Source organism: Mirounga leonina, unplaced genomic scaffold (assembly GCF_011800145.1).
Source record: "Mirounga leonina isolate KUSES-001 unplaced genomic scaffold, KU_Mleo_1.0 Mir_177, whole genome shotgun sequence".
In the NCBI taxonomy this organism is placed as follows: Eukaryota; Metazoa; Chordata; class Mammalia; order Carnivora; family Phocidae; genus Mirounga; species Mirounga leonina.
In genome coordinates, this window is record NW_023270459.1 from 6,210,302 (window position 1) to 6,237,614 (window position 27,313).

The following is a 27,313-nucleotide window of genomic DNA, read 5'->3' on the forward strand; positions in this document are numbered from 1 at the left end:
GGAGATTTTCAGAAATTGGAATGGCATGTCAGAGACATTGCAGAGCCAGGTTTGGGGTCCCACATGACCCACCCCCCATCTTCATGCATCAGGGGATGGGAGACGGCTGCCATTGGCGGTCTCTTGCTGCTTTCCTTATGAGACAAGCCTCTGCGACTGGTACCCCCAAAGCACAATGGTTTGGAGGCACCTGCTGCTGGGCGTGGGGGAATCTGGCGCCTGCCAGAGAGCCAGGGTGGGACTGGGGCCTCAGTGAGCCTCCACTGTGGAACTGCTCCCAGAACTCAGGTCCCAATGCTAGTTACACAAGGGCTTGGCCTGCATTCCCACCCACCGGGGGCGTGAGACCGTGTGTGTCCTGGCCTCGCCACACACCTGCTGTGTGACCAGGCGCAGGTTTGGCAGCCTCTCTGTTTGAGCATGTCTGAGAGGTGTGCCAGGATCCCCAGAGGCAAGATGATGAATGGGTGTCCCTTCAGAACAGAGCAACCACAAGAACCTGATCCCAGGACGAGTCACACCGAGGAGGACCAGGACCAGGCCTCCTGGAAGCCGAGAGGGGAACATGAGTCAGAAACAAAGTAACCCGCCTGCCAGCCAGGTCACTCTCCTGCCCAAGAGAGCTTAGGGGTGGGAGCCAGAGGACTGTAGGACCCAGGCTTGGGTGATTTCTCTCCTATCTCTGGATCCCAGCTTCTAGATGCTTGCCATCCAGGTCATAGGTGGTGCTGGTGGGCTGGACAGTGAGGGACATTAGTGCTCCTTGGCCCATGTTGGAGGACCCCAAGGTGGTGCGGGCATCATCAAGCCTTCTTCAGCTATGGCAAAGGGACATTCTAGGACATCCCCTCCTCCTTAAGTCCTCCTACCCCAGCCAGGACTAGACTGTATCAGCCAGCTGGTCAATGAGTCTCCCCCAAGTACCCTTGAGAGCCCAGACTGGAGACCAGCCATAGAACAGGGAGACTGGGGTCAGAGGAGAGAAGAGGTACAGTATCTAGGAAGAGGATGTCTCCATCAGTACTGAATCAGGGAGGGACAGAGGCCTCCCTCACCCCACCCAGCCATGCCACTATACCCCCAGTTGACTATGGAGGGACCTGGGGAATGGCATTCTGCTCTCTCCCGGTGACTGGGCAGTAAGGCCTGTGGGAGAAAGAAGGAACAGGAGGATGCAGCTGGGGGTGAGCTGCAGAGGCAGAGACAGGCAAGAGTTGATTTTTTCACCCTTTTCTTGTGTCCTTTGCTACATTGAACTTGGTATTGTATGGCAGCATGGCCCTTGGCCAAGAACAGACTGGGTCCACAATATCCCATTGGTATCTTTTGAGCTCTAGGTTGTCTGAAACATGGAGTTCTATCACCAAAGGATAACTGACCACTAAATGGTTCAATGCATCCCTTCATGTATTCATTCATTGGTTCCAGAAAATTCTTACCTGTTAACACTTAAAACACTGCCTCTACTCCATTTCCCCTCTCTCTCGCCTCCCTCAGGGGTAACATTAAACATGTTAGACCCTCTCTTCCTCCTTAGCTCATGTCGTCTCTTCCATACTCTCCTTTTGTCTCTATGTGCTACATTTATGATAATTTCTTCTGACTTCTCTAATTCCCTAATTTCTTTCTCAGCTGTGTTAACTCTGCTGCTAAATCCATCCATTGGGTTTTTGACTTTGGTCATTGTAGTTTTCATTTCTAGAGATTCAGCTTGATTCTGTTTTCAGATCTGCGATGTCACTTTTTACACATTCCCATCTCCTGCAAGTTATTTTTAAGTATGTCTTATTTCTTTAAACATTATTTGCATAGTTCTTTTTTTTATTTTTTTTATTTTTAAAGATTTTATTTATTTATTTGACAGGGAGAGACACAGTGACAGAGGGAACACAAGCAGGGGGAGTGGGAGAGGGAGAAGCAGGCTTCCTGCGGAGCAGGGAGCCCGATGCGGGGCTCGATCCCAGGACCCTGGGACCATGACCTGAGCCGAAGGCAGAAGCTTAATGACTGAGCCACTCAGGCGCCCCTTGCATAGTTCTTTTATAGTCAATAATTTGAAGTCTTAAGGGTCTACTTCTGTTTTCTGTGGGTTCTTCTTCTTCTTTGAACTCAGTGTCTTATTTTTCTTATGTGTCTGATCATCTTTGACTGTGTGCTGGTCATCGTTTTAGAAAAGGAAATGTTTGAAAGAAAAATTTGAGATTTAGGACAAAAGCACCTTCCACCAGAGAACACTTTTACTTGCTCCTGCCAAACACTGAGGAATACTGCTAGTCCAGAACCACCTTAATCAACCTGAAGGCTTGAGTTTCCCTGGCCCATCCAGATGAGAACTTAGATTGCAAGATCATATGAGGGCTGGTCTACTTCTGGTTCACCCTTATCCTGAGGGTGTAGCCCTTTGGAGTCCCACATCAATGTGGGATGGGATCTTATTATATGCCCCACCTGTGTGTGCCCTGGGGTTTGATATCTATCTCTTTCATTCCATGAGACTGTCAAAATAGAATTCAGTTTCACTGGAATCAGAAAACACATCAAGAAAAAAAAGTGGCTTTTCTTTCTGCCTACCTGTCTGGATTCCGCCCCCCCCACCCCACCCCATTTTGGCCTGGCAATTCCCTTTTATACTGTCAAGCCTTCAGTGCTTAGAGTTTTTTTTTTTTTAATTTATGCAGCATTTTTTAGCTGATTTTAGTGCAAGGTAGGCCCAAATAACCTAGTCTGCCATCACTGGTAGCTGGAAGTTCTCCCTTTAGTCGCTCAGTGAGTATTTTGGAGTGCCTACTATGTGCCAGGCAACGTGCTGAGGTGGAGAAGGAAACCAGACAAAGTGGGCTCTTGGGGCACTCACAGACTCTCTGGGGAGACAGACTATAAACAGACAGTTACTCAATTGATTAGTTCATTCCAGTTGTGACGCACACTGTGAAGTAAGGAAGTTCAGGGGTGATGAGAAGGAGCCTTTGCCTGCTTTGTGGACTCCGGGAAGTTGTTCTTGGGAATGTGACTTTTAAGCTGAGATCTGAAGGTCCTGTGGGGATTTGAAAGTCATTGGGTGGGTGCCTGGGTGGCTCAGTCATTAAGCGTCTGCCTTTGGCTCAGGTCATGGTCCCAGGGTCCTGGGATCGAGTCCCACATCGGGCTCCCTGCTCTGCGGGAAGCCTGCTTCTCCCTCTCCCACTCCCCCTTCTTGTGTTCCCTCTCTTGCTGTCTCTTTCTGTCAAATAAATAAAATCTTTTAAAAAAAAAAAGAAAGAAAGAAAGTCATTGGGTGTTGGGTCGAGAGAATCCAGGCAGAGGGAGCAACGAACACAAACCTCGGAAGTGGGAGGGAACATGACATTCTAGGTACTGAAAAGTGTCCAATGTGGTCACAGTACATGGAGCAGGGTAGGGGTTGGAGGAGAAGAGGTGAGGCTGGAGGTCAGGTGCGTCAGAGTATCAGGCTCTCACAAGCAGGGTTTCAGACTTTGGTCAACATCCCAAGAGCAACAGTGGTCACAAGGGCGTTGGGGTTGGGCTTGCTTATTAGGATCACTGCGGGGAAGTGTGGCAAGTGGATTACAGCGGGCAACAGAGCATTTGTGAGGCCCGTGAGGGGGCTTAGTGGCATGGAGGTGAATGGATTCAAGAGATGTTTACAGGGTAAGAAGATTCACCACCAAGCTTGACCACAGAATTGTCCCAGAATGCCTTACCCAACCATGCTGATTATTCTTCATTTGCCCCCTGGATCCACACTGTACCTAGTCTCTGCCCTAGGAGTCTGGCTTGGGTGGGCCACGCCAAGGGCCTCCTGTGCCTCTAGCCCCCTGTTGGATTTGGCCAATGGTAGGCACCAAAGACCAGAGGGAGGAGAAGGGAGAGATCGGGTGTTCCTTCTCTACTCGCTGCTTGCCTTAGCACCCCAACTACATGACCCCCAAGGCTACAGTCTCTGTTGGTTAGCCTGTCCTCTGCCCTCCGTGGGCCCACTTCTCATGGGGCTCTGACAACCCTAGTGCCTTGCTTTGCCCCTTGAGCCCCATAGTGGTGACAGTTGCTGCTGGGGCTAGTCTCCGGGGACCTCAACATCCCTTCTTGATTCCCTCAACCCTCATCATACCCCCACATATGGTTCCTTTGTTAACATCCCTTCACTGGAACCATCAGGGGTGAGTTTGGTTTTCTGCCAGGACCCTGAGTGATCACTAAACTCAGGGGGGGTTTTTTGTTTTTTGGTTTTTTTTTTTTTTTGCTTTAAAGAATCCGCGAGGCAAATCTGTCTGAGAACCCTGGAGGGGGGCCAGTCCCTCGTGGCAGCCAAAGGGGTGGTGTCAGAGCCCACATGAAGGCCCCGCTGCCGTCTGTGTTCCGTAAACAAACACCCACGTGTGTGCACAGTGAGCCGGAGCCAAATGACAAACATGGCTGTGATGATTTTATAGAGCCCCAGTATCAGAAAGGACAGAGGTAATTAGGAAAATTATAAACATAGCTGGTGTCTTCTGTCCGGCCACACAATCTGGGCATGTGTCTGCTGGGGTGCTGCTCAGCACCCGCCTTCAAATTCTGGTTCCAGGCATGTCTTAGAAGATGTGTCCGTGTGACTGAGGCCGAGGGCATCTGATCTCTTGGGTGCCCGGTGCCGCACATGGTGCTGGGAAGGACCCCAACTTGGCTTGGCTGCCAAGCTCCATTCCCTCCCTCTCCTCTGTCTTTCGCTTCCCCACCTCCTGAGAGGAAGTTCGCTTCCCTTCACTTTCACTTTGGAGATGTGAGCTGCGAATACAAGCATCTACTTGGGGGTTGACAGATGCCAGAGATTTGTGTTCCCAGAGCCCATGGGTTCATTCCCTCTCACTCCCTGCCTGCCTCTGGGCTGGGGCCTCCGATGCAGAGCTGAGTTCAGGGAGGAAAATGGAACTTGACCCAATGGCTGAAGTTACCTGGGTGGGTAGGTGGTTGGTCAGGGAAGGCCCCCCGAGGAGGCAGTGCTCAGTGGAGACCAAGGTGTCGAGAAAGATCCAGGCACTCAAAGGGCTTCTCCAGGTAGAGAAACAGAGCAAGGTCCCAGGGGAAGGATGGAGTGGCTGGGGGGAGGGAAGGGCAGAGACCAGCTCCTGGTTTGCTTGAGACAGTCCTGGTTTACTCCCACTGTTTCAGCAGAATCGTTGATAACATCCCTTTTGAGCCTCAGAAAAGTCTCTGATGGCTTAATAAATGACACGGTTACCCTACTTCTAGGGCACAGGAAGAAATCTAGTTTTCATATATTTCAACTGCAATGGGAAGCCATTGGAGAATTCCAATCAGGGGAGTGAGAATACCAGACTTTTTCCTTCATTCAGCAAATATTGACTGAGTGCTGGTGTCTCCTTGGCTCCAGGACATAGCAGTGAGCCACACTCAGCCCCTCTGCCCTCGGGAGCTTACATTCCAGCGCTAAAAATGCCGACAAACACCAAACAAAATTAACCGATTCTCTGCCGTTCTCGGTGCCCTCGACAGGTCAGGGTGCCCCGTGAGACAGAGAGAGAGAGACGAAGGCAAAAGAATGCCATGCTGGCTCGTTTTCTAAATTTAATCATCGGAACATCATAAGCTACTTCTCATGAGGTCCGCTCCCAAATTCACCCTCGAGGGTGATCTCCTCAGGGAGCCACATAGAGCGTGGGTCTCACCCACATGCGCAGGCTTCGGTGGTCAGTGAACCCAGCTGTGTGCCGGCTGCTCTGACTGGGTCCTCCTGCCAGGCCAGGCCTCGGCTCTAGCTCACCAGTCACCATGCTTGTAGAATCCCAGCTCCAATGGCCTGAGCAGACAGGGGCACGTGAAGCTGGCACATCTCACCAAAACTCCTGCCTCTGTGCCCAGGACTCAGGCATAGAGCTGAGTGCAGTCGGGAAGACAAACCATGAAGGGGTGTGGCTTCAGGCATGGCTGGATCCATCAGCCAGACTATGTCATCGAGAGTCCTCTGTCACCCCTGCCATCCTTCGTGCCAGCTCAGTCTCCTGTTGGAGGTTGCCAGTAACTCAAGGCCTCCAAACTGACACCCAGCAACCCAGAACAGAGCTCCAGTCTCTGAACGGTTCCATCTAAAGTCCTGGAATTGGATTCTGTTGGACCATAGGCTCCTCACTGAACTAGCCACTGTACCCAGGAGGATGGAGGAGGCAAACTGGCCAATCCTGAGTCATGTCCTTGCCAGCCCCCATCCCCAACAAACAGTTTGGAAGAGGGTCAGCCCCACCCACAATGCATGGAATGAAAGTGGGGGAGGGGAGGTTCTCCAAGGAAAATCTGGGTGCTGTGGCTGGAATGAGAGAAGATGAGGCAGGCAAAGCAGCTAGGGTCCACTGTGCTGGCCACTCGCCCTGGGAAGACATGGAACCCATGCAGAGTGAACCTTCTTTACCATTGCTTCCAAAGGAAAAAGCAAGTCCACGATCCTGGGGGAGGAAAGTGGTAAGTTTCTGGAATCGGCCAATGTGATTCCGATCCCACATTTGGTCCTGACTTCTGCCCTGCCCCAGGCGGCCAGCAGTCTCTCCCAACGGGCAACATCAGTCCCCTGGGCCCCAGGCTGTCCATGGGATCTGTAACTCCAGCCCGAGGAGGTGGGGCTGCGGGGGACACGGAAGAGACTGCAGAGGGGATCTAGGCAGAGCCTCTCCCTCCTGGTCCCACCCAACACCTGCCTGGGAAGAGATAAGGCCTCGGAAGCCAGGGCCCTGCTCCTCGTGGGCCCCTGGACCTCCATGGCCCTAGCCCTTCTGAGTCCTTCAGCCCTTGGGGTGGGGATTCTGCCTCCTGATCCCTGGGACAGAGCTGGGGGGAGTAGTCCTGGGTGGGGGGTGGGGCTTGCTGGCCACAGGGGAGGTTAGGAGAGGACTCCTGCCCTTCTGGCCTTGGGGAAGGCTTCCAAAGGAACAGGTTGCCCCTCGTGCCCCTCATCACCTATACTCAAGGATCCTGCTTGATGGTGGGGAAGGAGAGCCTCCCACGGAGCACCAATGGCAGGCATATGCTCTCTTAAGTCTTTCCTTGTATCCCGTCAGCTGCTCCGCGGCTGGTCCCACACCAGCCAGTCCATCGGATGTGGGGTGGGAGGCTCTCCGAGGACCTTTGGCCCTTACCCAGATTCTCAGACTGTGAATGGCATTGGCGGGCGAGGGCACGACCCACCATGAGGCCACCACCTTTCACAGCCTCACTCCGGGCCCCGCCTAAAAGAATGGGCAGTGAGGTTAGGGAAGGAGAAAGGAGAGGCCTAGGAGGTGAGCAGCAAGGCCTCTTCTGGGAGGCTGACAGGGAGCTGCAGCGGCCCAGGCTGGTGAGCAGGGAGCCCCGCCAGGGCCCAGGAGGAGGGCTCCCTCTCAGTGTCTTCATGCCACAAGATGTAAAATAATCCCCTCGGCTCAGAAAAACACAATTTTATGGCTGTCTGACTCATTTCCCACAAAGCTAGGTTCACCCCCCCACCCTACCCCACGTGTAGAGCTTTTGTTTTGAAAAATAAAAAATATGTTGAAAATTTCAAGATGACTTTTAGCCATAAATAGTTCCCTTCCTCACCCTAGTCCCAGGCCCCCCTCACCTAATTTCCCAAACACTGGCTGCCAGAGCCTTGAGGGCGACCCAGTCCAAGTGGGTGTGAGATGACTCCGGGCAACACAACCCCCAGGGCCGGGCCAGCAGATGCCCGCTGGGCACCGAGATGGGCCAAGGGGCCCTCTGGGGAGGGAGACCTCCCTGGCATCTGCTGCCATGCCCCAGATTCTTCAGTTTTGGGGTCCCAGCTGGGCCCCAACAGCACCACTACCAACTCCTAGCCTTGTAGTCTCTCCAGGTCTGGGTCCCTTTCCATAGTTTCCAAGACGCAGGTAATGTCCGCTCGTGGCTCTCCATCCTGACACTCTAGGCGCTGGGGGTTCCACCGGGTGACCTCAGACACCCAGCTGGGACGTACCCCCAGCTCCTGCTGCTGCATTGCTCCTCCCCAGGTCGGTGAGGCGTAGCACCAAGTCTCACTACCCCTGGAACCCCACAAGGGAAGCATAGGGGTCCTCCAGTCCCCCAGATACATCAGGATTTTTGATTGCCTGCCACATACTGGGGCTTGTCCTCCTAGCTGCCCCCGACTCTGCCATTCCTTTAATTTCCCAACAATCCATGGGTACTGGCAGCCCCGTTTCTCAGGCAGGGAACAGCGGCAGACAGCACATGACCCGTGTCAGCTGAGGGAAGCCTCATGCTTCCTGCTGACTCCCCGACCGCCCAGGAAGAGCACCCATGTCAGAAGCCCAGGGCTCGGATGCAGGGCCATCCCAGGAGGCCCCGGGTTTCTGGCACGTGGCATGGACACACCTGGAGGACACACTGGCCTCAGAGCTAGCCTCCCCTCCCCGCTATGCAACTGCTGCAACTTGGTGCATTCAAGGCCCTCCACGCTCCGCCCAGGTGGTCCACACGCATCACCACCCCACCCCCCATCTTCCCAGACAGCAGCCTCTGGAAGCCTCCTAAGGTGGAGGAGCCAGGCAGGGGCACCAATCAACACCAGCATGCATTGACCTGGGAGCCCCAGCCAGGCAGGAACCTGCTACTCCTGAGCCAGGCACCCCAGCCCATGGACTCAGGCTCTTCAGATCCGGGATGAGACAGAGGCCCTATCCCTGACTGCAGTGAGCCCCACTGAGGCCCATGACAATGAGCCTGTGGGCCTCTAGAGCAGGGCCTCCAGAGAGCTGTCCAGGCTGTAGGTCTGCCCACGGTCCGCTCTGGGGTGCACCCCAGGTTCCTGGCTCCCCAGGGCTCCGGACTCCCACCTAGAAGCAGGAAGTAGCTGCAGGAAGAACAGCAGGAGGGCGGGGGCGTCTTACTGTCAGGGGCTCTGCCAGGAGGACCCTGGGGGGAGCTAGGGACGGACATGGGGGGGTTGACGGACATTGGGGTCCCCCAGGCTGGCTGGGCCATGGGCATCAGGGGAAGGGCCAGAGGTGATCTGGACTTCCTTAACCACGAGAAAAATGACTCAGCTAAATTGAGGAAGATTTCCGTTTCGGCAGACTACTTTTTCCACTATGGTAAGAGCTTTTACCCACAAGCTCCAGAGGAGCTGGGTACCCCAGAGAAGGGTTTGGGGAGTTTCGATTTGAATAGTCAATGCTGATTCTTAATCATTATTTTGAAAAGATAGCTCTTGGTTTTCCAGCAGGTGGCTGGGTCCTGGGGAGCGAAGCCAGTTTGTGTGTGTGTGTGTGTGTGTGTGTTTGCAAGCAAGTGCATATTTGTGCCTTGAGGACGCTGGGGCCCAGGAAGAGGGAGATTTACAGGAGCATTTCCCTTTGTTGGCAGGCCTTGCCCAGGTCTGCAGAAATGACCTGGATTCTCCAGCCCTCTGAGCCTGTTGGCCTGAACAGGGCTATGGACTGCCCTGACTGAGGGCTAAGTGTGTGCCACGCAGCAGGCTGGGCACTTACCCACATTACCCCACAGCTCTGGGAGCTGAGGCCCACTCCAGATATTAGCGGAGAGTCCAAGAGGAAAAGCCCCCATCAGACACCTGGCCAGATGTGAACCCAAGCAGCCTGTCACTGCTGTAGATGGATCGTTGTCTGCCCTCCCCCCTTCCCCCCTCTGCCGCCACCCTCTTTCCAGCTCCTGGCATCTCCTGACACTGCCCAGAGTCACCTGCTGTAGCAGCCAGCAGCCCTGGACACAGCGAGGGCCAAAGACTTCTTTCTAGGGGCCTGGCTCAAACCCCAGCCCATCAGTGATCAGAGGCTGGGCCTGGCCCCGGTTGGGGCATCTCCACTGCAGCCCTAGTTCCCACTGTGCAGCCCAGCCCCTCGGCCAAGGCAGGCTGGGTGGCAATGGGTCCTTCCAAGAGTGGAGGGTCCAGCCCTGTCCCTGCAACTTCCAACCTAAGGAGGATGAAGGCCAGTGGCTTTGGGCTCCCCTCACTTCTGGTCCAGCCCAGGAGAACTTCCTGGAGGCAGGTGCCAGCAGGCTTTGGCCAGGATGGCAGCAGTGAGCTCAGCGAGGGCCCCTGGCACAGTGACTGCCCTGCTGGAAGGTGCTTCTCCCATCCCACTGGATGGAGGCCCTTGTGTCTGCTTCCACTCTGGTAAGATCCGCATATATGAAATGCTCCCTGTTTCTTGCTCCCCCTTATGGGGCAGGCTCTTCCCTGAGGCCTCACTGAGGGGATGACAGGATGTGGGGTTTCTCTTCCCACTGCACTGCTGGCTGGACCTGGCTTCTCCTGGGGGCCCCTCCACATCCTGCTTCACCCTGACTCCTGCTCTGAGTGGTGCTCAGTTGCCCTGGGAGGGGGGGTGAGGAGGAGCCTGGCCCCAAGCTCCAGGGATTTCAGGGAACAGAGCTGGGCCTGACCAGTGTGGCCCTGCGGCTGGGGCAAGGGTTCTGCCTGGGGCCAGGACACGTGTCCTGGCTCCGTGGCCTCCCCACGGCCCAGCCGTCTGGCCAGTCTCCAGCCAAGCAGCAGGGGCTGCGGCAGCTGGGGGAGGAGGCAAGGCCTGCAGCCCCCCTGGGTTGCTGGCAGTTCCAGGGCAAAGGGCGAGAGGGCTGTGGCCAGAGTGGGGAAGCAGGGCAGGGAGCAGCTTAAGATGAGGGCCCAGTGGATGACCGCGGGGCTTGAGCTCTAGGGCCTGGCCCCTTTCTCGGGTGCCCCTTCCAGGAGACAAAATGAAAGCATTAGAGAGAGGAGAGGCCGGGAGGCAGAAATGGGGAAGGGGCTGAAACAACCCACGGCCAAGGCAGGGAAAGGAAGAGGAACAGAGAAAGAGAGCAGCAGAAGAGCCGCCTGGCAAGAGCTCCTACCCAGCTGGTCCCGCTGCTGGTGTAGAAGGCAGAGGCCCAGGGGTCAGGCAGGACCTTGGAGGTGGGGTTCCCTACGTATTACCCCTACTCCCTGCCCACACAGAGGGCCCCTACCTTCCCCACCCTAGAGCTCACAGCAGATAGTGATCTGAGAGCGTGTCACGTTTGTGCCGTGTGTAAGCATGTGCGTGTGTGTCCTCGTGTAAGAACGGTACATACCGTGTCTGAAGCCCCCTGCCTCTGGGACTCACGACTGCCACAGTAGACGCAGCTGAACACCAGGACGAGGCCCTTCCCCGAGCCCAGCTCCATGAGGCCCATGAGGCCAGCCCTCCTTGGGGGCCCTAGGGAGCTTCAGTGGGGCTGAGTCTCTGCTCCTCCAGAGGCCCAGGTGTCCTGCCCACCCTATGGTGGAGCAGAGGAGGTGACCCCTTCTCCTCGGGTCATCCTCGCCCAGTGGTCCTTGGGCTCCCAGGAACCACGCAGTCCCAGGTAGACAGAGGGCCCAACTGACAGAGACTCCTGACTCGCAAGTGTGCAGAACCAGCTCCAGGCCTCCGCAGGGGGCAGACACTCAAAGGGCTCCCACAGTGGGCCACAGAATGTTTCTTGCATGCAAAACTCAGTGTGTGTGTGTGTGTGTGCACATGCAAGCACAAACATTCACATTCGCCCCCTTGTTGGTGAGGTCTGGCCTGTCCGCCTCAACCATTTCCCTACCATCTCCTCATCCAAAACCCTCAGTGGCTCCCCAGGGCCCAAGCTCTCTGCCTGACACCACCTGGCCTGGCCCAACCCTTCCCCGCCTTCTCCCCCCACCCCCCCACCCCCACACTCACTAACTCCGCCCTTGAGCCCCTCACTGCAGCCAGGCTGGCTTCCGTACCAGCCCTGTTTTTCAATTTTTCATTCCCGTTTTCTGTGCCCATGTGGAGCAGTCTGGGTACCTGCTGCTACTGTGTGTGTGTGTGTGCGTGTGTGTGTGTGATCTTCTTTCTGTGGTCTGAGTACAGTGTGATAAAGTGTGAATGAAGGAAAAAACCCATCGAGTGCCGCTTGGAGCAGGAAAGGCACGTAACAGCTCTTGTGATGGAAAAGCCCGGGGTGGTACCAACTTCAAGCACTGCTCGATCCCACTTGTGGAAATCCATGCTCATGTATCAGCTCTGCTTTCCCTTCTGTCCCTTTGCCTTCCCTGAAGGCTCCCAACAAAGTAACCACAAGGCTCACATTCCCCTGCATTGCCTTAGGAAAAAGAAAACCATTTTTCCCCGGTATTTCCAGCAAAAGTCTCAGGGCTGACATCCATTGGCTGTGCCCAGGGGCACGTGACCCACTTCCAGAGAGGGAGAGGGCTGGTTCCCCAAAGGAACACCAGGACGGCCCCAGAGGAAGGAAGTGGAGGCTCGGCAGCCAGGAACGCGGGGGCCCACCCGATGACTGTCCATGAGTCCCTGGGGTGGGCTGGGACGTGTGTTGTTCCTGTCCTCGGTCACCCCAAATGGGGTCCAGAATCCTGGAGCCGGCAAGCCCTGGATAACTGTGCCATTTTTTTAAATTGTACAGATGGGGAAACTGAGGCCCAGATGGTCAGGGCCCTGGCTAAGGGTCACACAGCCAGTTAGGGCAGAGGTGGAGCTAGAACATGGACTTTTTTTTTTTTTTTAAAGATTTATTTATTTGACAGAGAGAGAGACAGTGAGAGAGGGAACACAAGCAGGGGGAGCGGGAGAGGGAGAAGCAGGCCTCCCGCTGAGCAGGGAGCCCGATGCTGGGCTTGATCCCAGGACCCTGGGATCATGACCTGAGCCGAAGGAAGACGCTTAACGACTGAGCCATCCAGGCGCCCCTAGAATATGGACCTTTGACGGGTGATCCTGACCCCTTAGCTGGTCTGCCCCCCAGAGTCTGACCCGTCACACATATCCCAGACTTCAGAGTCTACAAGAGTGACAGCAAGTCCCACTCCAGCCACAGAGGTTCAGCATCCATGTGCTGCGCTGAGCCCCCGGATGACACACTCCATCGTGAACCCCCATCCAAGAAGAGGTGCTGGTGCCCAAGGCTGGAGGTGGGAGACGCGTACAGAGGGACTTGGGGCTGGGGCGGGAATGGAGATAGGCTGAGCCGGGGCAGGCCTCCGAGAGGCCCAAACGTCCAGACCACTGGTCATTGCTCCAGCTCCGCAATGAGGAGGGGGGAGGAGGCCTGGACCACAAGGCCAGAAAAGGTCAAGGGGCAGAGAGGCCATGAGGGGCCCAGCGGGCTCCAGCAGGCTGCAGGACGCTTGGCCAGCAAGGCCTGTTTACTCAGAGGCCCATGAGGTCAAGGCCCAGGCCCAGGGTTAATTATTAACGGCCTTGTGGCTGCCCAGCGTGGTGTGGCCAGAGCCCGGAGCCCGGTACCGCCCCCCGCCGCTGCCGCCCCAGAGCGCTCCCTTGGCCTGGGTTTCCCAAAGCACTGACTCCCTGCAGCCCCCAGGGACTCTTGTACCCTCCTCCCCAACTCAAGGCAGGCCTGTGCCCGAATCCTGGGGGCCCCCTGAAGCGGGCAAAGTGGGGACCCCCAAGGTTCCTGTTCATCTCCCACAGCCCAGCTTCTGGGTTACCACGCGCCACAGGGTCGGGGTGGGGGGGAGGGCAGAGGAAACCTCTTTCAGAAGGAGGATCAAACTGGACATGAGCAGTCAGGAGGAAGCCTGTTTTTCTGGCAGGGGACAGACTTGGCAGCAGTGCCCTTGGGGACAGGCACCCTAGGCCCGAGCTCATGGGGGCCCCAGACTTGAGGTTCTCTGGGGACCCCCGTGGGCACCCTGCTCAGGGACAGCTGAGTTCCGCGTCGTGGGCCTGGTTCCCACCACCTCCCAGGAGAGCAGGCCCACCAGCTCCCGTGCCCTGGGGAGAGCTCCGGCCCTGTCCCGGGAGCTGGTGCTGACAGACGCGCTGTAGCGCATTAGCAGGCTTGGGCTGCAAATCCCCACTTTGTCCTGCAGATTAGGCTCTCACCGCAGGCAGGCTGGCTGCCCACCTTCTCCAGCCTCCTGCGCGCCGCCCCCTCAGCATCCCGGGCCTGGGGACAGCCTCGCCCTCAGCCTGACCCGAGCCGGGGCCTCCGGGATGGGGGAAGGCTGGGGGTGTTGGGTTCAGGGGCTCCTCAAGGGGACGGGGCTGAGGGCCCGGTGCAGACTCCACCAGTCCACATGGCCCAGGACTCTGCATTTCTCACGAGCACCTGCTGGGTCCTCGTGGAAGAGCCCGGGCTTCAGATGGCCTCCGCAGGACGGAGCTCTCCTCGGACTTTTCACTCACTCTTAGACTGACACTGTCAGCCCGGAAGATTTTCACGTTATCTGTTGAGGCTTTGGGGGGATGGGGCCCGTGGACGGGTAAAGGGCAGGAAGGACCAGATAACCTGGGCTGGTCCGGTGGGGGAAGAGGGGCAGCCGGTGCCTGGGGAGGTTGGAGGACAACCTTCGCTTAAGCCTCGATCTCTGCGGGGAGTGCTGGCCTCCCCTTCACAGCTATAAAGGGGGCTCCAGGCCCAGCCCCCCACCCCCCAGCAGAGAGCTACGTGGCTCCAGCCGGGGAACGTTTGGGAAGGGCTTCAGGGCATGGCCTGTGGGTTTGCTCCTGGGGACAGCCTTTCTGTCTGGCCTCTGGAAGCCCAGCCTAGGCAGGTACGTGGCGTGGTGGCCTTGGACACCGTGGGGCACGGCACAACCCAGGCCCTTCAGCGTCCACTTAGGACCCGACTGTTCCCTTTTCAAGGCACCACTTCTACCCAACCAGGAAATCCTGAAAGAAGGCTGCCCATCCCTCCCTGAGTCAACACTTGCTGCGAAGGAGGGGAAGGAGGGGCGGGGAGTAGGAAAACAGGCCATGGGACTCTGCTCCAGGAGTGCAGGCCACACGCACACACACACTCACCAGCACAGATAATGCACACAGGTGCACGCACATGCACACACACGGGCAGATGCACACGCACATACTCACAGCCCCCCCACGCCGCTCACGGTCACACGCACGCACACGTACACATTCAGAGTCACACACGACCACTCGGACCCATGCACACCCAGGCCTTCCTGCCCCCAGGAACCACTCTGAAGCCCCCACCCGGGCTCGCAGACACGGACCCACCTGCACGCACACTGTTGGCGCCCTCCCCCTTCGGCACCAGCGAAGCCGCGCCCAGGAGCCTACTCCCGGCACCCCCAGAAGCCCGAGACCAGGAGTGGGTACTCAAAGCTCATGCAAGGTTCTGTCTTCGGGGCCACATGCTGCCCAGGGTGGCCTGGGGCCCCTGGAAAACGGGGGCCAGGAGAAGGAGAGGAAGCAGCTGACTGTGGAGGGGTAAAGGGCTGGGGTTGGAGGTGCGGGGGGCCCTGCTGCCGGGGGGGTTTGGGGGCACTGGACCCAAGGCAGATGCCCATTTCCTATAGATCTGCAAGGCTAGACAGACCCTGTGGCCCAGGGCTGGGGCTACGCACCGTGGGCCCTCAATACGGAGTGGTTAGATGACACAGCAATGGCCTGGTGAGGGTGAGAAGCGCTCTGTCCCCAGGTTGGCGGGGCCCAGGGAGGTCCCTGCCACCCTACGCCCGCCTCGCCTTCTCGTAGCTGAGAGCCGGGCCCAGGTGAGCCAGCCTGCCTGTGGTTCCAACCTCCGGGAGGTGGGCAGGCAGCCCCGGGACGTGCCCACACATGGCTCCCCCGCGGCCGCACGCCAAGCCAAAGCCAGAGTCAGGCCAAGAGCAGCTGTCTCAGGGCCTGCCCACCGCCCACGGCCTGCCCAGCCTTCCGCGCCTGCTCCGGCAGGAGACCCAGCCCTTGTCTCCCCGGCAGGACCCAGACTCCCGTCCATCCGCTGCCCTCCCCGGAGCCTCCTGTGGGGTCCCGCGTGGCCTGGCCACCCTCCCCACCTCCACGCCCATCACTCTGCCCCTTTCTCGGGGCTGTCGCTCAATCGGCTTGCTCCTGTTCTGGGACTTGGCACCACGTGCCCTCTGGACCTCTGTGTGGCTGGGCCCTACCGCTACCTCCCTAGGGAGGCTCTCTGGAAGCAGCCCCCAGTCACTGCCCAGGCACACTGCCCTCTGCTACGTAACCAGTTCCTCACGCTCTTCAAAATGGCCCTGCTCTTGGCCTCGTGGGCGTACCCATCATTCTGCTTCTTTGTTAGTTCCACAAGTCGGGAACCTTGTCCGTGCCATCCACAGCCTGCACAGGGTCTGACAGGCAGGTCGCTGGTGGTCCACCAATGTTTGTTGGGTGAATGACTGACTGAGAGGGAAGGCCACCTGTCAGAGGTGGGGGCAGGCCTCTACAAGGCACGTTGGGGCCTCCTGGGGCCCATGGGTTCACTCGCATCATCCAGGCAGGCCCCACTGAGTGGGTTAGGGCTAGGGTTAGGACTCGGACTCACCCCGCTTTGCTCTCCATGAGATTAGGCTTGGCCCTGGCTTCTGTCAGCGGGGACAGAGAGGAGATCCTTGTCTCTAGTTCCTGGACTTACTGTGGTCCCACACTCTGGCAACTCCTACCTCTGCACCTTTGTCTAGAACATTCTGATGCCTGGAATGTGTCTTCTGGCTGCCCTGATAATCTTTCCATTGCCCTAAGGTACAGCCAGGTCCCCCCCCACCAGCCCCAAAGCCCCCACACCACACAGCCCTGAGGTGGCACCCTGCTCTCCAGCCAGGCCACACCCTTAGCCTGGCAGTAATGAGTGCCCGTGAGTGGCTTCTAGGCACTCCGTGGGTTTCTCTGGAGGTCCTCACCACCTTGGGCTGCTTGGGGGTTGATGAGGGACTGGTCAGAAGTCAGGAAGGTGGGGATTGGGCAAGAGGTCAATGAGACAGGTCAGAGGACAAGGAGTCAGTCAGGTCTAAAGAAGCCCAGAGATGGGAAGGGGTAACTCCAAACCCAAGAGCTAAAGGCTTAGTTAACTGGTGAGTTGGTTAGATAGCAGGTTAGTTAGCCCCCTCCTTTGTTTGCCCCCTTCATTTGTTGAGCATACACCGCGTTTGAAGTGGGGGCCCCAAGGAGGACTGACCAGGCCTGTCTCAGGCAGGGTGGGGAAAGCATCCTCGGTTCTCACCCTGGACCACAGGTCCCAGACCGAAGCAGGCTTGCCACCGGGCTTTGTGCAGCCAGGGGGAGGTAACGTTGGTTTTTACATTGTTTTAATGGTGAGAACAAGTCAAAAGAAGGATCATATTTCATGACACGTGAAAATAATGTGAAATTTGTCAGGATGCTTGTGCTCTGTGATGGCAGGTGATGGTCACAACAGTGCCCGAGTGGCTGAGAGTGGGGTGAAGAGCCCTTCAGAAAACGGGGGTGAGGATTTGGGGGGCGGTTACAGTCTGTCACTGGGTGCCATGGCTGTCCCCTTCTCGCTCACTTGTCATCCTTAATTACCATAAGTAGGAACCGAGCACTTACTCTGTGCCAGGCATGGGGCTGCCCTGATTCCCCAAGACCTGTTCTCAAGGGCCACACACCCAGGGTCACGGAGACCATTGGGGGTGGGGGGAGCAGAGTCCAGAGAGCACAGAGGAGGGACAGGAAACCTGGCCTGGAGTGCATAGAAGCCTCTCTGGGAGGAGTGAAGCCCCAGCGACATCTTAACATTTCAGTAGAAATTTGCTGAGAAGAAAGGAGCAGGGAAAAGCATTGAAGGTGGAAGGAACAGCTTTCACAAAGGTGAGAATGACAGGCCTAGACCCGGTGAGGATAGAGGGGAGCCAGGTAATGGGGGGCTTTGGGCAATCAGAGGTCACCCCTCGTCACCAGCCCCACCTCATCCCAGCCTGGGTTTGGCTCCAGGCTGGCAATGGTGCCTGCCAAGGGAAGGATGCCAGGATCTGGCATGAGAGGTGGGGCACCAAGGGCAGAGGAGGGGACATCCTTAGGACCTCACTCTTAGCACCCTGCCCACCCCCGGGGGGTACCACTGCAACGGGAAGAGGCAGCTGGTGGGTGAGGTGTGGGGGCTCAGCCCAGGAGGGTGGGGGCTGCCAGGGCTGGGGCCACCTGGTCCTGCCCCCAGCCCAGGGGAGTCCAAGGACCAGGCAGGCTGCCATGGGGCGGGGGGTTGGGGGGGGAGTTGGCAACAAAGGCCTATTCTTCAGAGTTTAAAAAAGTCTTAAAACCCGTCCAACTTTCTTTTGTTAGATGCTCCGGGACGTTTCCCCTTTGGAGGCTCCTCGAGATACCTGGCTGATAAAGGGCTGATTTGTGGAGACTTAATTATGGCCCCAAGCCCTCGGTGTAAACAATCGGTGAGTGTTTATTCGACTGCCTCCCCTCAGTGCTAATGCGGAGCACAAACCAGGTGCCGAGTAGTGGGACTTGGTGACCCCGGATTCTTGGGTTCCCTAAGCTGTCTCCCCTGTGGGAGGAAGGCAGTCGGGCCCAGAGTTTGGTGTGCACCCCCGTAGTTTGGCTGCCCAGTTTGGGGTCCTGGCACCATAGACTCCTGACAACTTGCTGCCCACCTGAGAGGGACCAGGATGGTCATCTGGCATTAAAGGGGAAGTCTGCCACACGACAAGTGCTCAGGAAATGCCGGACAGCCGTGCTGGGGAGGTGGCACTGTCCCGACTTTGACCCTGGCTGCATCCCCTGGGAGGAAGCATCTGGATCCTCAGGTCCATCCCAGGCCAGCTGGATGAGCAGTGAGGTGGTGTGAGTTGAGGTTCTCAGCAGCCCTGCCCACATCTGCCCCCACGCCCCATCCCCAGACCACCCAGGGGTGTTCACGAGGTGCCGAGGCCTGCATATGGCTGTCCTTTTTATAGGCCTTACGTCCCCCGGGGATCAAGGTGGGTCCTAGTTGGCAAGTTTGAGGACTGTCCTGTGTACCTTCCCTGGCACACCCCAGCCTATCCTGCCTCCCACGCCCTGGGCCCTGTGCAAGCCTGGGCCCCACACCCACCTGAGGCACCCCCTAAGAAGTCACCAGGGTCAGGTAAGCTCATTCCCTCACCCTGTGCCCCCAAGGATGGACTCAGGGACTCGGCAAGACACAGCTTAGCTTCATTTAAAGGACAAACTCTGCTCAGGGCACTGGTCAGAAGGAGAGAGAGAGAGCGGGTCCCTCTAGACATGCACAAAAGCATACTCACCCAGAGAGACCCACACACTCGCAGACACGTGCATATTCCACAGGATCCCACACACACTCCCCAGGGTATGCACACACCCGGGCACTCCCCAGGCCAGGCCCCCACTGCAGCTCTGCTCCTGGTGGGGCCACGGCTGCGTCTGTGTGAGCAGGTGCACCATGGACCAACGTGGTGCTGCCCATGAGCGCCTGTATCAAGTTCCAGTACGTCTGGGAGGAAGCAGGAAGGAGAGGGCAAGAGATCCTCCTGGTCGTCTGTCTGAGGCAGGAAGGGGATACAGTGGCTGCTCAAGGTCAGTCCAGCAGGATCCAGCCCACCTTGGCCTTGAGCAGCACTCACACCAGAGGCTGCATCCAACGAGCTGGAGAAGTTTGTTCAGGGAGAACTCTGGGAAGGGCCAGCTCACACTTCAGTGGCCGCACCACATCCAGGTGTGCAGAGCCCCTCTTCCCCTCCCTCTCTAGCTATCTCTTGGGCTGGGGTGACCAGCCCCCCACTGGGCCTCCAACTGAGACCAGCAAGCCATTTTGAACCATGATGAGAAGAGGAAGTTCCTGTGGCCCCAAAACAGAAACAGGAAGCTGGGAGGGGGCATATGGATAGGGAACGGGAAGGGGGGACACAGGCACCCAGCAGATGTACCCAGAGCACCCCAGCCTTCCTGGGCCCGGCATGCGCAGCCGTGTCTGGGCATCTCTGCCCGACCCCCGCACGACCATCCCCGTCTGCGCGTAGCTGACATCCACCCAAAGGGAGGATTCACTGAGGTTTTCTCAGATGCTGGCTAATTGTCCACCTGCCTGTGTTCAATTGTCCATGCCTATCTGGGTCTATTGAGAGGGCTCCGTGCATCCGCTGGAATCTTCCTTGTCCACCCAAGCGTTTGTATCTAGCCATGCACCTCTCCCTGGCCCCTGAGTGTTGCCTGGAGGACTCCCTGCAGGGCCGGCCTGACTCTCCTCCACCCACCATGTCCGTGTGATCACCGGACCACTCCCCCGACTGAGCACGCGCCTGTCTGTCTCCCTGGCCGCGAGTCGGGTGACTCCTAGCCCCGGCTCTGTTTCCCCAGCTGCCCTGTCCCCAGCCCTACCCTCACTTGGTAACTGCACGCAGGACTGTCCCAGCCCTCTCAGCAGAGGCAGGAAGCTGGGGCTCTGTCCCATACACACCACTGCCTCGCACTCCCTCCTGGAGCAAGAATGTCTCCTCTGTGCTCTGTGGGGTGGGAAATGGAGTGTCTGAGAAACATGCAGGGGCCCCAGCCCACCGTAGTCCTGAACAGAGGGACGGCAGGGTGTAGAATCACACCAACCACCAGAAATGGGGAGTGTCCTGCCCACACAGGGCCCAGTCTGGGGTGGGTGGGGGTGTGGAAGGCAAGAAAGCAGGGCTCACTCCGAGAGGACATGGCATGTGGTTCCTCCCAGGTCTGGAGGCTCCTGCAGGAAGACTCGGGGGGTGAGTGGGCGGGGGCCGGAGCCAAGGGGCCAGAGAGGCAGATGTCACCAATTTCAGTTCTGCCCCAGCTGGCCTGAGGGCGCTTGGGACTTCCCAGGGTGGAAGGACAAGCTGGGGGGCCAGGCCACTCGGAGGCAGGGCTGGGCTTGAGGACCCCTTCCCCGGCCCAGCTGGGTGCTATCTGCGGGGGAGGCATCGGAAGTTCTAGGGATCCCTGGTGGGCAGGGTGTGCCCCCCTCGGGTCCCTCCTCTCTCCCTGAACCCCCAGAGTATTGCTGCTAGTCAGCTCCAGCCTAAGAGTATGGCAGCAGAAGAATTTCTTGGCCTTTTTGTCCCCACAAAGGAAGGCTTTAAGGGTACCGCTGCCCCAGGGGCATCTGAGAAACATTTCCAGAATGGGAGTGAGAGAGGCCAAGTGGCTACCTCATCAGATGCCACAGCCTGAGGCAGAAACCACAAGAATCCCCCAACATGGCTCATCTTCAAGCTCCTTGAGCTCATCCCTCACAGAAGGAAAGTGGGGAGCAGGTGGGGCAGGCGGGTGAAGCCCCTTGCCTCTGCCTCAGCCCTCCCCTCTGGACCCGGCCAGGCAGGCGGTCAGCACCAGATCCAGCAGGGAACTGGGCCCCCGGGCGGGGAGCGCATCTGACTGGACCATGTTCTTGGGAGATCAGTTGTGAAACTTGCTTCAAACCCCCAAACCACAAAAACGGCCGATTTTCCCAGCCCTGTTCTCACGTTTCTCAGATCAGCCGAGGACTCTTCAGCATTTCCATCCAAGAGACGCCCGGCCAGCCGCCAGCCCCCTGTGGGGGGACAAGAAAATGGTGCAAGGAGACTTGAGCACCATGGAAACCCCTCCCACGTTCACGGGAAGCACGCGGCGCTCACCCGGGTGTCTGTAAACGTGGGGTCCGGGGAAAGGGCGAGGCGTGGGCCTGATCACAAAAGCTGGAAATCAGGACAGAGGGACCCTAGAAGCTGCTAGGGCTGCCTTGGAAGGAATATTCGAGAACACCTTTCACAGGGGAAGACGGTACCTGGCTGGTGGAGGGTCAGAAGCCAGGGAACTGGGCAAACGCCCTTCAGTTTCAAAAAAGGTCACAGAGGCGTCCCCTCGTGTCTTCCCCCCAGCGCCTGGCGGACAGCGGGCGCACCGGGCCCTGGTTCTCCTCGTTCGGGGCCAGTGAGAGCAGAAAAGCAGGCTCTTGCCAAGCGAACACTGGTCAGGGGACCCCCAGAGATGAACAGAACCCCAAGGAGGGACTCACTGCTTTTCTCAGCTGGGTGGTAATGACAGTAAAAACCATCTTAGAAAAAGAGAAGCTGTTGGCAGGTGCTTGGGATGACAAGCTGCCTCAAAGCTTCCGAGCCCCATTCCCGCTGCCCGAAAAGCAGGCCACCTCGTCTGTCTTGCCCGGCCGGACGCCCGTCCACCTGGCCCCGGATGGAGCCAGGTGAGGCCCCTCCGTGTGCCGCCTGTGGGCCCTGCCCCGCCGCCCGCCTGCCTCCCGTCCTCACCAGCCACTCTGCCTGAGGGCCTGTCCTCTCCAGAGCCCGCTGTCCTCACCCTCCCCAGGCCCTGCTCCTCGCCCTCGTCAGCCACCACGGCTGCCTGTGCCCAGCCGGAACCTCCCTGTGGCTGGGACAGAAACCCTGACTCACATTCACTTTGGCGGCGATTCCAGAAGCCAGAGGTTGCTGGGAAAGACAGCCAGCTTTATGGTGCCTGCTCGTCCGGCCCGTCCCCTGAGCTATCGCGTTTCTTTCAAATGTCATACAAGGGGCGTCGGACGCGGCACCGCTGTGCCCGGCCTCGTGCGAGCTGCGGCTGCCCGTGGCGCCCGGTGTTGGGCCCGGAAGCCACTTCCCGCTGGAGAATCCTGCCCGGGAGCCTGGGAGCTGGGACTAGTTCTCCGAGGCCAAGGCCAGGGCAACCGAGGCCGGGAGGCCGGCACTGAGAGTGGATCCTACCTGAGGGCCAGGGGTGGGCGCCCACCAGCTGGTGAGGTGCCCGGGAGACAGCAGGTGTGCGTGCGTGTGTGTGTGTGCGTGTGTGCGTGTGTGTGCGTGTGCTCACATCTTCCTGTCTGTGAGTCTGCCTGAGCGTCCATGTGAGAGTTTCTGTGCATGGTCTGCAGATAGGTTTGTGTGTTTCTGTGTGCACACCTGGGTGTCCATGTCTCTGAGTGTGTCTAGCGTGGCCAGGTCCAGGCCAGATACTGGACAGGTGGCGGAGGCCGTGGTTTCAGCCTCATTGCCCACAGTCTGGAGGGAGTTGGCCGGGGAGCACGGAGTCCCTCCCGGAAGAGTGTAGTCTCTGCGGGGACAGGAAAACCCGAGCGGTGAGGGCAGAGCATGAGGGGCCAGGGCCCCGGAGACAAGGGACCTGATGGGGGACCCTCGATGCTCTGAGGAGGTAACATGAAAGCTGGGTGAGCAGAGGTGTGTGCGTGTCGGCCAGGTGGGAGGCAGGAGAAATTTTTCCAGGCAGAGGGAACAGCATGTGCAGAAGCTGGAGCGATAAGGGGTAGTAAGGAGACCTCGGTCACAGGATAATGACAGCTGAGGGGCCGAGGGGCGGTGGCAGGAGCTAGACACACAGGCCTGGAGGCCACAGCGACAATGGTGGGCCGGTCCTTGGAACCTCCAGACGGCTTGGTTAGGAAAATGGCCAGTTCCGTGGCTGTTTAACGGGGACCCTTGGTCTGCTGAGAGCAGGGCTGCAGGGTGCCCGGGATGAGACCCGAGCAGAGCAGTCACCCAGTGAGGAGTGACAGCGACCAGTGCCCAGGGATGGGCTTGCAAAGGCAAGGCAAGGATGAGGTACAAAGCTTGGTGATGGGTGGGGTATGTGAGCCAGCGTGCAAGAGGCTCCCCTGTGTGTGCGTGCCTGTGAGTGTGTGTGCATACGCCTGCAGAGGGCTGAGGGCCAGGCCCTCTCTAGCCTCATGCCTGTGTCCCCACAGCCTTATAGCGGAGCGGACATGACAGTGACGGTAAGAAGGGCCCGGTGTTGCAACTGCATTTCCTCTCGAACCCAGGGCCACCAGAGATTAGCTGAGAGCCCTGTGTGTACTGGGTGATAACACCCCCACTCCCCCGTTTCCTAATCTCTGATTCATTTCCAACTGATAACAGGATGAGGGCCCATGGGCAGCTAAGAAATGCCCCAGCAGGGTCCTGCCAAGCGTGGAGCCGAGCCGCCTGCGGGGGGTGGGGGGGTCTGAACCACAAAGACAGGAAGATCAGGGACAGGGTGAGCGTGGGGGGAGACGGGGCAGAGGGACAGGAGAGCCGGAGAGACAGGGAGACAGGGAGACAGAAACAGACACAGAAGAGCCGGGGTCAGGGTAGGGTGATGAGGAAGAAAGATAAGGAGGGAGAGAAACATGGACAGCAACAGCCAGACGGACAGATGTATAAATAGAGAGAGAGGAGTTGAGGGTCCAGGGGCTGGAGGAACTTAGTGAAGAGAAAGAAAAACAGAAGAGACAGTGTGAGAGACAGAGAAACAGGGAAGAGGTGACCCAAGGTCCAGAGAGAAGGGGAGAGTAAAAGGAGGGGGCAAAGGTAGAACGAGAACATGGGGGCCGGGGTGGGGGAGAGCTGGGCTGACCTGGCCCTCCCTGAGCACAACCCAGGCCTGAGCACAGTGGGGCAGGGCAGGGTGCTGGTCTTGCTGACTTGACCTGCCAGGCACAGGCCGCAGCTGGGACCTGGGAGGCAGGAGCAGTAGCTCTCTCCCCTACACCCCACCACACCCCCTCCCTCACCTTCCAGGGAGCCCTGTCCTCTGAGACCCTCAGGAAGAGAGGAGGAGCATGCTGGGGCTGTAGGCTGCACAGCTGGGGAGTTGATGAAGCTATGCTCCCGTCTGTGGGGCTCAGCCAGGACGAAAGGGACAGGGTAACCCCCATGCCCAGTGTTTATTTGTATCCTGATGGGGTCTGGTGGGTCCGGAGTGAAGCCGGAAAGTCAAGGTGGGGTGGACGGGACTCAATCCAGAGGAAGATGGCAGGGACTAGCAAGCAGGGGACTAGCAGCCCTCCTTGCTGAGCCTGGTGGGGAGCCAGTCACCCCTCTGTTCCCCTCCCAGACCAGGCACTCCTCTGGGCTCAGCACCTGGGCTCATGCTCTGCAATGCTCAGAGGAAGGAAGGTGGCCTCCAGGGACTGTGGAGTCCTGGCCATGTCTCTCGAAACTCAGCCCCTGTGCTAGTCCCCTCCCTAACAAGGGACAGAAGGTACAGACAAGTGCCCACGTGAGGGGCACGAGGGCCACAGAGCAGGCTACTGGGCTCAGGCCTTCCTTCTGGGAAGGATGGGGTCCCCCCACCAGACCGGGGGCGGACAGCTTCCCAGAGCAGAAGGGGCAGTGGGCCTCCCCTCAGCATCTAGAGCCAGGCAGAAAGAATGGGTGTGTGGACAGGACGGGCAGCGTCTAGAGATAATGAGAGGCAGGGAGCAAATCACCAAGTCCCGGTGGGCAGAAAGGAGCTCTGGGAGGCTCCCCAACAGGGGGCCCACGATCCCATGGTGTTTCAGGAAGTCCCTCCATCCCCAGGACCCCCAGCCCAGACGGGTGAAGGACAATAGCAGACCGTGCCCCCGCCCCGGTCCTCCTCGCCTGCCCGGGGCCTACGGCCCAGGGAAGGCTCACCTCGCCTCCTCCCGGGGTAGGGCAGCCACCCCTCTGATTTGCCGTGCCCGCCCTGATGCCCCGACTGCAGCGACCACAGGAAGTGCTGCCCCAGCTCAGCACTTCCCTTTTCTGAAATCTGCCCCCAGCAGCCTGGTGGCCAGGGAAGGCAGACTTCCCGCTGCCCCCACCCCGGGGCTCTTTCCACCAGTCACAAGTGGTTTGTTCCTGAGCTTCCCTGGGCAGAGGTGACCTTCTTGCCTCAACCACAGATCAGTTATTTATCAGAACAGGAAAGATGGCACCAGAGATATATCCTTACCCACCCCAGGAGGGCCTGGCCTGCTCCAACGACCGCACGCCTGCTCCCCACATCACACGGGGCCTGCTCCCCACATCACACTGGAGAGTGTGGCCAGCGCGTGCAGGCTGCATGGGGGAGGGAGCCAAGCGGGAGGCCTCGGGGGCAGGTAGGGCACAGTGTGTGATGGACCCCAGCTCCAGGTCCAGGGGAGGTCTGTGTGTGAGCTGGGAGCAGTCTGGGCCTCTGGTGCCCTTCAGGTCCCATAAGACCCACCCCTGCCACAGATGCATTCTCAGCCTGTGGCGGGCCCCAGGGCTCCTCTGTCCCCCCAGCTGGGAATACCTTGGGCCTTGGGTCTCAGGCTGCTCCCCTGCCCCTTCATCCCGTAGCGAATACAGGGCTCATCCCCTGAGGATTCAGGATCCACTTGTGAGAAAGGGTGGAAGAAGCTTTCAAGTTTCTTCAACAGCAGTACTATTGATGTTCTAGGCTGGATAACTGATTCGGTGTGGTTAGGGTTGTTCCAGGCATTAGAGAATCTTTAGTGCCAACCCCGGCCTCTATTCACTAAATGGCAGGAATATTCCCCTGCCACCACCACCGTTACCGGTCACAACAATCAAAATTGTCTTCGGACGTTGCCAAATATTCCCTGGGAGGACAGAATTGTCCCACGTCAAGAACCACTGATCTAGGTACAATGGAAGGCCCAAGCTGCCCCGTGGCTAGAACGTGTCAGGGCTCAACTGGCCTGTCTTATAGTTTTGTGCTAGAAGGTCATGGGCTGAAGCGACAGTAACTGGTCAGAGTCTGGGGTTCTTGGAAGCTGGAGGGTGTGTCTGAGGAATCTGTGCTTCAGGGCTCCCTCTGGGGTTCTGGGCATAATCGTGCCAAAGAAACAGGGGCTGGAAAGGGGAGCCCCTGGGACTGGAAAGGAGGTGGTGAAGCTGGGAGGTTTCATTGAAGGGGAGGTCAAGATGTACTATGGGGGGGGGGGTATGAACTGAGTTGCCTCAGGGCCATGGGCCATTTAGAGGGTAGGACAGAAAGACTGGGAGAGACTTCAGAATCAGGGCAGGAGACGAGGATAGGATACGTGTCCTGGACTCCCTGAGGTGGTGAGCTGGAGTTGACCCCCTTCCATAAAGCCCAGGGCTGAAAAGACTGTCCCATGCAAAGGGGACTCGCAAAGCTGACCCAAGAAAGTGTAATGAAGCTTTCCATCCTCTGGGGTGGGAAAAAGTCGTCACTTTTGAGAAACCAAAACCCTAGCCAGAGCCATGAATAAAGGTGGGATTCAAATCATGCAATCCAGGCCTTATAGAACCCCAAATCTAGAAAATAACATAAAAAATGATGTAGGACCATAAAGAAACTTACTTCCACTGACTTTGTATGGGCACTTCCACAGCCCAGGAAAATGACCATGGTGGTGGTGGGGGGGGAATTATTCCCAATAAAGATGAGCTCACGGGCGCCTGGGTGGCTCAGATGGTTAAGCGTCTGCCTTCGGCTCAGGTCATGATCCCAGAGTCCTGGGATCGAGTCCCGCATCGGGCTCCCGGCTCAGCGGGGAGTCTGCTTCTCCCTCTGACCCTCTCCCCTCTCATGCTGTTTCTCTCTCGCTCACTCTCTAAAAAATAAATAAAATCTTAAAAAAAAAAAAAAAGATGAGCTCACAATAAAAAGAAGTCATGAATGACCCAAAAAAGCAAATCGCTATGTCAGCAGGAGATCTTAGATCTAAAGATATTAGTACAATTTGAAAAAGACTACGTAATACATATATTTTAAATTATCAAGGAGATAGAAGAGGGAGTAGGAAACATAATAAAAGTATTACCTAAAAATAAAGGGCAGCTAGATTTCTAAGGAAATTAAATAGTCATCGAAGTGTAAAATAAAAACTCAGTGGATGGATTCATCACAAACTAGTTGTG

General features: G+C 57.8%; 1 long non-coding RNA gene across 4 annotated transcripts; it reads left to right on the forward strand.

Moving 5' to 3' along the window:
* The first annotated feature begins 6,307 nt into the window (after positions 1 to 6,307).
* LOC118022728 lies at positions 6,308 to 26,179 on the forward strand. 4 transcript variants are annotated; one of them, XR_004682555.1, is made up of 3 exons: positions 6,308 to 6,453; positions 18,015 to 18,121; positions 21,176 to 26,179. It is a non-coding gene; the product is annotated as an uncharacterized LOC118022728 (long non-coding RNA). The 4 variants fall into 4 exon arrangements; XR_004682553.1 differs by lacking the exon at positions 6,308 to 6,453 and adding an exon at positions 9,869 to 10,117; XR_004682556.1 differs by lacking the exon at positions 6,308 to 6,453 and adding an exon at positions 12,656 to 12,904.
* Positions 26,180 to 27,313: the final 1,134 nt, after the last annotated feature.